The sequence below is a fragment of the Rana temporaria genome, chromosome 1 (assembly GCF_905171775.1).
Source record: "Rana temporaria chromosome 1, aRanTem1.1, whole genome shotgun sequence".
NCBI lineage: Eukaryota > Metazoa > Chordata > Amphibia > Anura > Ranidae > Rana > Rana temporaria.
The window spans coordinates 455172939-455181291 of record NC_053489.1 but is presented as its reverse complement, the minus strand read 5'-3'; positions in this window follow the sequence as shown (position 1 = coordinate 455181291).

Genomic DNA, 8353 nt, shown 5'->3' with positions numbered 1-8353 from the left:
TAAACTACGTACGACGTCACTATAAAGGGGAAGACCAAAGTTAATGGCGCCGCCCTCTGTTCCTCTTTTGCTAGTTACGGGTTTGCTCGTGTTAGTGAAGGTTTGGTTAGAGCTGATTCGCGCTTCTCGGTCTCCAGGCTTTGACAGCGTGTATTCACGGGTTCAGTGCGTGTGCTTGCGGTAACGTAGTTGTCATTCGGCTATAGGCTAGCAGGTTGTTTCTGCTTTAGCAGTTGCATCCTGTGCGCTCGTATCTGTTTGTCACGCGTTTGTCGCAGGTAGTGCTGGATTTGCGAGTGCTTTCTGTTTGAGTGTGTTCTTGACTGACCAGCCGGCCGGTTTGAAGCCATGATGGAGCAGCAGCGTCAATTTTCGCGAGTTGGTGCTGTTTATGGGATGGCTGCTGGATATGTTCATTATTCCAGTACTTTGGCCAGAAACAGGGGGCGGAGGCGTTTCTGGACCAAGAATTGGTTGCGCCAGCGTGACCAGTTTTCACATATGCCTCTGCTTAGGGAACTCCAGGAGAATAATCCTAATGACTTTAGGAATTTTCTCCGCATGACGGACCCCGTATTCAACAGTCTGCTGGAACTTCTGTCCCCCTATATCACGAGGCAGGACACTGTGATGCGCCAAGCCGAGCAGAGGCTTATTGCCACGTTGCGGTACCTGGCGACTGGGAGGAGCCTGCAGGACCTCAAGTTCTCGACAGGCATCTCTCCGCAGGCGCTTGGGGTCATCATACCGGACACGTGTGCTGCCATCATCAAAGTTATGCATGAGGAGTATATTAAGGTAAGTTTCCTGGCTGTAATAATGTTGCTAACTAACTTTATTTTTAATTTCCCAGATATGCTGTGTGTTTAACTAACGTTCCCTTTTCTCCCTATGCATGTTGATATAAGCTTTACATGTTTTATTCTTGACCTACCTGCATATTTGTCCCTTACCCAATATTAACCTGTCCAGCATGCTATCCTAGGGACAAACCCACCTTGCCATTTTTTAAAACAGGACTTTTTGGTTTTTGTGTCCCCCCCCCCTTCAAACTTTTATTGTCCCCATCAGAGGGCTGTGGAGTCTCTTAATGAAGTGGCCCTATATATTTCATTTCCCAAATTCTCCATGCACATTTTTCAAATGCAATTTTAATACTTTGAAGTGTCACAAGGATGCTTGTAGGATGTTTTTGTTCCAAAGTACTAAATCTCTTTTTTTGTTTGTCCCCACAGCTACCCTCCACACCACAGGAATGGCAGTCTGTGGCTTCCCAATTTGCCCAGCGGTGGGATTTTCCAAACTGCGGTGGAGCAATAGATGGGAAACACGTCCGCATTGTGCCCCCACCCCACTCGGGGTCCTACTATTATAATTACAAGGGTTATCATAGTATTGTGTTGATGGCGGTGGTGTCGGCACAGTATGAGTTTCTATATGTGGACGTGGGGAAGAATGGCCAGATGTCTGATGGGGGAGTGTTTGCACGGACTGATTTCTATGATCGTCTCCAAGCTGGTGGTCTGGCATTGCCACCAGATGAAGATAATGTGGAAGGACTTCCGTTTGTGTTCCTAGCGGACGAGGCTTTCGGGCTTGGTCCTCACCTCATGCGGCCTTTTCCCCAGAGGACCCTCACCTCAGAGAGGAGTGTGTTTAATTTTCGGTTGGCCAGGGCTCGGAGGGTAGTCGAGAATGCCTTTGGGATACTCACCAACCGGTTCCGCCTGTTCAGGACATCGATACATCTGGCGGAATATAAATTGGACACCGTTGTATTTGCCTGCTGCATTTTGCACAACTTTTTACGCAGGCACTCCCAGACGTACCTACCCGACATCGGTTCTGAGGCAAGACTACCCTCAGATCCCCTTCCCGGGCTGGACACTGGTCGCGCTGGCTTGGCCCCCCAATCAGCTCGTGAGGTACGCGACAAATATGTTGAGTACTTCATGGGTCGGGGGGCCATTGCTATGCCAGATCATATTTCTTTCTAATTCGGCCCCCAAAGAAAGGAATATTCTAAAAAATAATAAATAATTAGACCATTGGACTTTATACAGTTGTTTGTCATTAATGCTTTTTCTCTTTTTATCTGTCTTCCTGGTTCTCTAACTAACTTCTTCAATTTTACTGCATAATTGATTTCTCCACTTTTAGTAATTAACCACATTTTGCACAGTATTCACTCATCTACAAACAGGGTATTGAGTCTAGAAATAAGAAGCAACTCCATTTGTAAATTTTGAGGTCAAGTTTTTTAATTTTTGCTTGTTCATGACCCCAAAAAATTTTTTAGATTTTTTTCATTACTCCCTGCTTTTGTACTTAGGAGTCTACAAAAAAAATTTTTTATTTTTTTTTTTTCAGGTAATTCAACCAAAAATATTATGCAGATTATACATTTTTTAACAAGTTCACATTTTTGTTTATCAAATATAGTTAGATTTATTGTTTACATATACATATATATATAGAATATTTTTGGTGGGGTGTTTACCGCCTTAGTATTTTTTATTCTCGGCATATTTTTTATGCACAAAAACCAATATTTTTTTAAAAATTTTTTTTTTTTTTGGTGTGTTTTTCAAAAAGAATATTTGTTGTGGAGATTTAGGAGTCAAATCTCGACTTCACTAAATTCAGTGATTAGAGAGATTTATAATTCTATATATATATATTTTTAAATTTTTTTCGGTGTTTATTCTTTATGGTCTAAACTTTAGAGTATCCAAAAATGTTCAACATGGTCAAAAAGTCAACAAATACAATTATAAAAATATAAAAACTCACAACAGCAGTCAGTCATGGTGTGCTTTCACACTGGAACACGCCAAAATTTGAAGATACACACATTCAGTGCAAACTCGCCAAATGTCATTGGTTCAACAGACAAATGGCCACATGTGCTATCTGACATCATGGGTGATCAATGTCTGTGTTCTGTGGGAGCAAACCCTTCCTCTCAACTACTTGAGGATGGAGGAGGGGGTTGGACCCACAAAGCACAGACACTAGATATTCTGTGATGGCAGATAGCACATGTTGGCACACTGTGTGTGTATCTTCAAATTTTGGCGTATTCATTATTAAAACAGTAAAAATGTTTGTGGGGGCGGGGGATGGGCGGGGGGTGTTTCAGTCTTTGACACGGCCCATCATGTCAATAATATTTTTAAAATTAGATTCGATGACCATCATTCTTTGCCGCATATTGTCCATTTCCGTGCAGCATTCCAAAAGGACATTTGTTAAATTCTCTTCCATGACAACCATCCTTTCACGCATATTGTGCATTTCAGTGCTGCACTCCATTACCTGCTGAATAATTATAGCAGCACTTGCACGTGAAAATATTGGCACACCATCCTCCTCCCCTAAAAAATTAAAAAAAAATGGTCATTTCCAAAATTATTTTTCGATGAGGCCTATCTACATATGTTTTTTTTAATCAAGCTAGGGTGACACTGACCTGATGGGCTTCTCCTTTCCACCTCTTCGACATCTTCTATCACTCCTCCTTCTTCCACCACCTCCCCATCATCTTCTATCACTCCTCCTTCTTCCACCACTTCCCCATCATCTTGGACTCCTCCTTCATCCATCAATCCACCTTCTTTCAATTCGCCAAATTGTTCTTCCGCCACTTGCCCTTCATCTGCTATAACTTCTAAGTCCAAAATTACTTCTTCCTCCTCTCTTCCTTCCTCCTTTCTTCCTTCCTCCTCTCCTTCCACATCCTCTTCTCCTTCCACATCCTCTTCTCCTTCCACATCCTCTTCTCCTTCCACATCCTCTTCTCCTTCCACATCCTCCTCCTCCTCCACATGTTGAGATGGAAGATTTTGGCCTTGTCTGGCCCTCTCTGCCTCCTCCAAATGCTGGCGACTTCTTTCCCCTGAAATAAAAAAAAAAAATGTAGACTCATCAGCACACAGATATTGGAGAGCATAAATCGCACACATTGCTTAGAAGATGCTTTCATTTAGTTACTTTTATCTTTCACCAAACCTACATTTTGGAATTACTTCTATGGCAAGCTCTGATCCTGCCCCTTTTTAGCAAAGTGACACACGTGGATGTCCCCCCTAAACAGTATTTCTGGGAGACCCTACCAAAACCCATTTTTGATTTGGGGAGACACAGGTGCTCTGCATTGCAGATGTGAAAACATCTGCTTTATTACCACTGTTTTTAGAATGAATCCTGTTTGCCTTTCCCATTCTCCTAATTTTAGTTTTTAGAACTAGCTTTTACACAATGTTTACAAACAAAGTTTTTGGCCAGTGAGTCATGTCCAGGTGTGTTGTTCCTGGAATAACCGAGCCTTTCGGAGAAACTATGTGATGTTACGTGGTTTACTAAGAACACTATTTGTAAATATGTAGGTATTTATGTCATAAAAAATAAATGACAACATGTCTTTAAAATTACAAGCAGGCCAAGGAGGCAGATGGTGAAATATACATGGCAACACATTATTGCAGACAATCTTCATCTGATGTGGCTCCCTCAATTTTAAGTCTGACCAGCGTTTCCTCAGCTGTTCCTTGGACCTGGTGATCCCAAACATCCTCTGCATTCTCCTCGCCACCTTGTCCATAATATGTGCCTTTCGGCGGTTAGGGGTCTTGTATGGCCCTAATTCACCATCATAGTCCTTCTTTCGCATGATGTAAACTAACTCCACCATTTCCTGGAACCGCATATTAGTGGCTTTGTATCTTCTTGGCCTTGATCGGGACGTCCCTGCCTCTGTCCCTTCACTTGTGGCATGAGAGCATCGTGCCCGCTCGTGTGACATCGCCATCTTTCCTTTCCCACAGAGATTATGGGCGTGGAAAAGATGAATTCTTACGCCATGGGCGGAGAAGAGGGCGGCGTTTAATACATACGCGGAGTGTAGAGAATGCAAACAACGTGTTTACGTAGGTTACGCGGAGAATCTTCGATCGCATCCTGAACATACACAGTTAACGCCATATTTCCTAAACTCATTGATTAGGGGCCTAGCAAAGGTGACGAGGGCGGGGTTTAATAAATACGCGGAGTGTTTAAAAGGTGCACGCCGTGATTACGCATCTTACGCGGTAATTAGGCGAGCGTGAGAAACGAGGAGCGAGAGACAGGAAGGTAAGGAAATTAAAAATGGGATCAGCAGAGGCCTGGAAAATGTAGACACATGGGATGGGGGTTTGGGCTGTTGGTTGCACCCTTTTTAAGCTATTCTGTCTATGGGGTACCACAATGTTATTTTGGTATCCAAATGCTTTTGGACAACTCACAAAATAGAGATGTGAACAATGCTGTACCTCATTGACAAGTTTTTGAATGGTGTATTCAGATCAGGCAAAGTATTGTTCAAGTGTTGGTTGTACAGAGGTCATTAGGAAGTGTATTTTATGTCATCCATTGTCAGGGGCATGAGATTTACACATGAAAGAGTGCCTAGATGAATACTGTCATTTGTAAGCATTGTTTATTTTTATATATTAAAAATATTTACTGCAATGTTAACAATGGCTCTGCATCTAGCAAATCAATGTTTGGTACAACCAATGCGGCCGAGCTGCCAATCATTGTTTAAACAAGAGAGACTGTGTTTGTAATTAGATATAGGTAATAAATTTGAAGACACATATTATATCAAGGTCAACGCTGATCCTTTTGAATATTTATTTTTCTTTGGTTTATGTTTTGCGAATCTAGACTCAAAAAGAAATATCAGTTTTCAAAAAGTGAAATGGACCTCCTACAAACAAAGGAAGCTATAGAGGCCTTACTTCAAAAATATCAGGACACGCCCATCCTGTGGAATTCCAAACACGCGTTATATTGCAATAAAGATGTACGAGCGGCAGCACTAGAAGAGCTAGCAAACTATATGCAAACATGGGTGCCAGGATGCACTGCCAACATGGTGAAGGATAAACTTCCCAACCTCAGAAGCACATACAGGAGAGCATACAAAGCTAATAAAAGCAAAAAATCGGGAGCAGCAGCAACACAAGCAAAGGAACCCAAACTGTGGTATTATAAACAGATGGCTTTTTTGCGGGACGAAATGGAAGGCAGGAAAACGATGTCGAGTCTTTCTTCCAACCTTTCCTCCATGCTACCTTCCAGCGGACATTCCCCAGATGACCACAGCCCTGCAGAGTCGGAGGAAGAGGGCCTGGCTGACAGAGATGCAGATCTGCCACCCTTCGATGAGGAGGTATAGTAGTTTCCTCTATATTTCTGGCGTAAATAATTCTTGGTGGATTAATGATTTGATATTGTAAAAGAAAAGCCAAGCTGGGAAAAAGCAAAAAAAAAGGTGTACAGACAAATAGGTGTCAGGGATGACAACTGCAGGGGTCAGAAGTAGAGTGTATTCAAGTAATAATGAACAGAAAATACTAAACGAAAAACATGAAAATGAGTGTGGTTTTATTTAGCGAAATTGTAAAAAATGTCCTTTTTTTTCCACACAGGAAGAAGAGATCAGCCAGGAGGTGGCAGATCCTCAGGTGTCTGTCAGCCAGGAGGAGGCCGGGGTCAGTGGCAGCCAGGAGGAGGCCGGGGTCAGTGGCAGCCAGGAGGAGGCTGGGCCCAGTGGCCTGCAGCAGGTCCCCCCGGCCAGGAGAACCACCACCAGCCAGTCTTCTCCCCCCCAGGTGAGGCCATCAGGCCGAAGGAGGCAGTTGAGGCCTGTGGAGGAGGCAAGCCTCCGCATGATACAGGAGGCAAGCGCCATCATGAGGGCCCCCCTCAACCCCACAGAGGCCTTCAGTGCCTCATTGGCCCACGATTTGAATGAAGGGGAGGAGGACCAGAGAAGACTGGCAAAGGCCCTGATGAACCAGGTCCTTTGGTGGATGCAGAAGGGCCTGCTGACCCCAGACACTGGGCTATGTGACCCGGCCCGGCTTGCGGAACACCATCCTCCTGCTGCCACATTGACCCCACCTGCAAGACCCCGTGTTAGATCCGCTGGAAGGCTGCCTGGAGGGAAGGCTGGAAAGAGGAGGAAACGTTGATTCTCTGCCTTCCATTTCCTTCCACATAAAGGACATATTGTTTGGACTACCACAGTTTGGGTTCCTTTGTTTCTGTGCTGCTGCTTCATATTTTTGGGTTTGGCTCCTGAGGCTTGGAAGTTTATCCTTCACCATGTTGGAAATGCAAGTTTGCATATAGTTTGCTATCTATTCTAGTGCTGCCGTTCTGTTTATTTTTTGTGATGACATTTGCCTAAATAAAAGGCTTTTTGCTTTCATTTGAAAACATGTCTATTGTTTGTTATACTGTGGGGATTATTAGGCAGCAAACCTTTAATAAATATACAATGGGTCATTTACAAAGGACACACTCCTTGGGGGGGGGGGGACATTTGGTGTGCCAACATGGTTTAATATTCTCAAATGAAACACAAAAAAAAAAAAAAAAAAAATTAAAAAGAAAAAAACATGTTAAAAAAAATTCTAATAAATGGTGACATAACTAGAAACAACAAAAAACAAAAAAAGATGCACATTCCTTTTCAAAAATGACTACTAAAAATTATGGAGGACCACCAACCAAAACACACGTCTGGCATAGAAAACATTATTAAAGGATTACATCACAAGCAAGAAATGTGACATTTCAGTATGGGACAACTCTATTGAAATTGCATCAGCAAGAGAACGGGGTTATTCTAGCAAGAGAAGAATTAATAAAACGAGGCAAGAAAATGTGGTTTAGTGCGCCTTTTTAAGACATTGTTCTCTTGCTAGAATAAAAGGTTTCTAATGACGAATGTGCCATATCCCAAACAAACGCGAGTTTTACCTGAACGAGCGCTCCCGTCTCCTCATTTGGACTGAGCATGCATGTACGCTGCTTTTGTGTACAGACGACCGAACATGTCTGACGGACACGATTCCAGCAGACTGTTTTAAAGCAAGACCAGGAAACAGTTGTTCGTTGGAAAACGGTCTGGCCGACGAATGTTTGCTGAAATCCTGTCCGTTACTGCCTACACACGAACGAACATGTCCGCTGAAACTGGTCCGCGGACCAGTTTCAGCAGACATGTTTGGTCGTGAGTACGGGGCCTTAGGCCTCGTACCAGTTTCCTCAGCAGAATCTATCAAGAAACTTGGTGGGAGAGTTTTTTTGCCGAGGAAACCGGTCGTGTGTACACATTTTTCATCGAGGAAACTGTCGAGGAACTCGTCGAGCCAAAAAGAGAGCATGTTCTCTTTTTCCTTGACGGGAATGGAGAAAATTGGCTCGTCGAGTTCCTCGACAAGCCTAAGAACTCGACGAGGAAAACTATGTGTTTCGCCTGCCGAGTTCCTCGGTCGTGTGTACGAGGCCTCAGGCT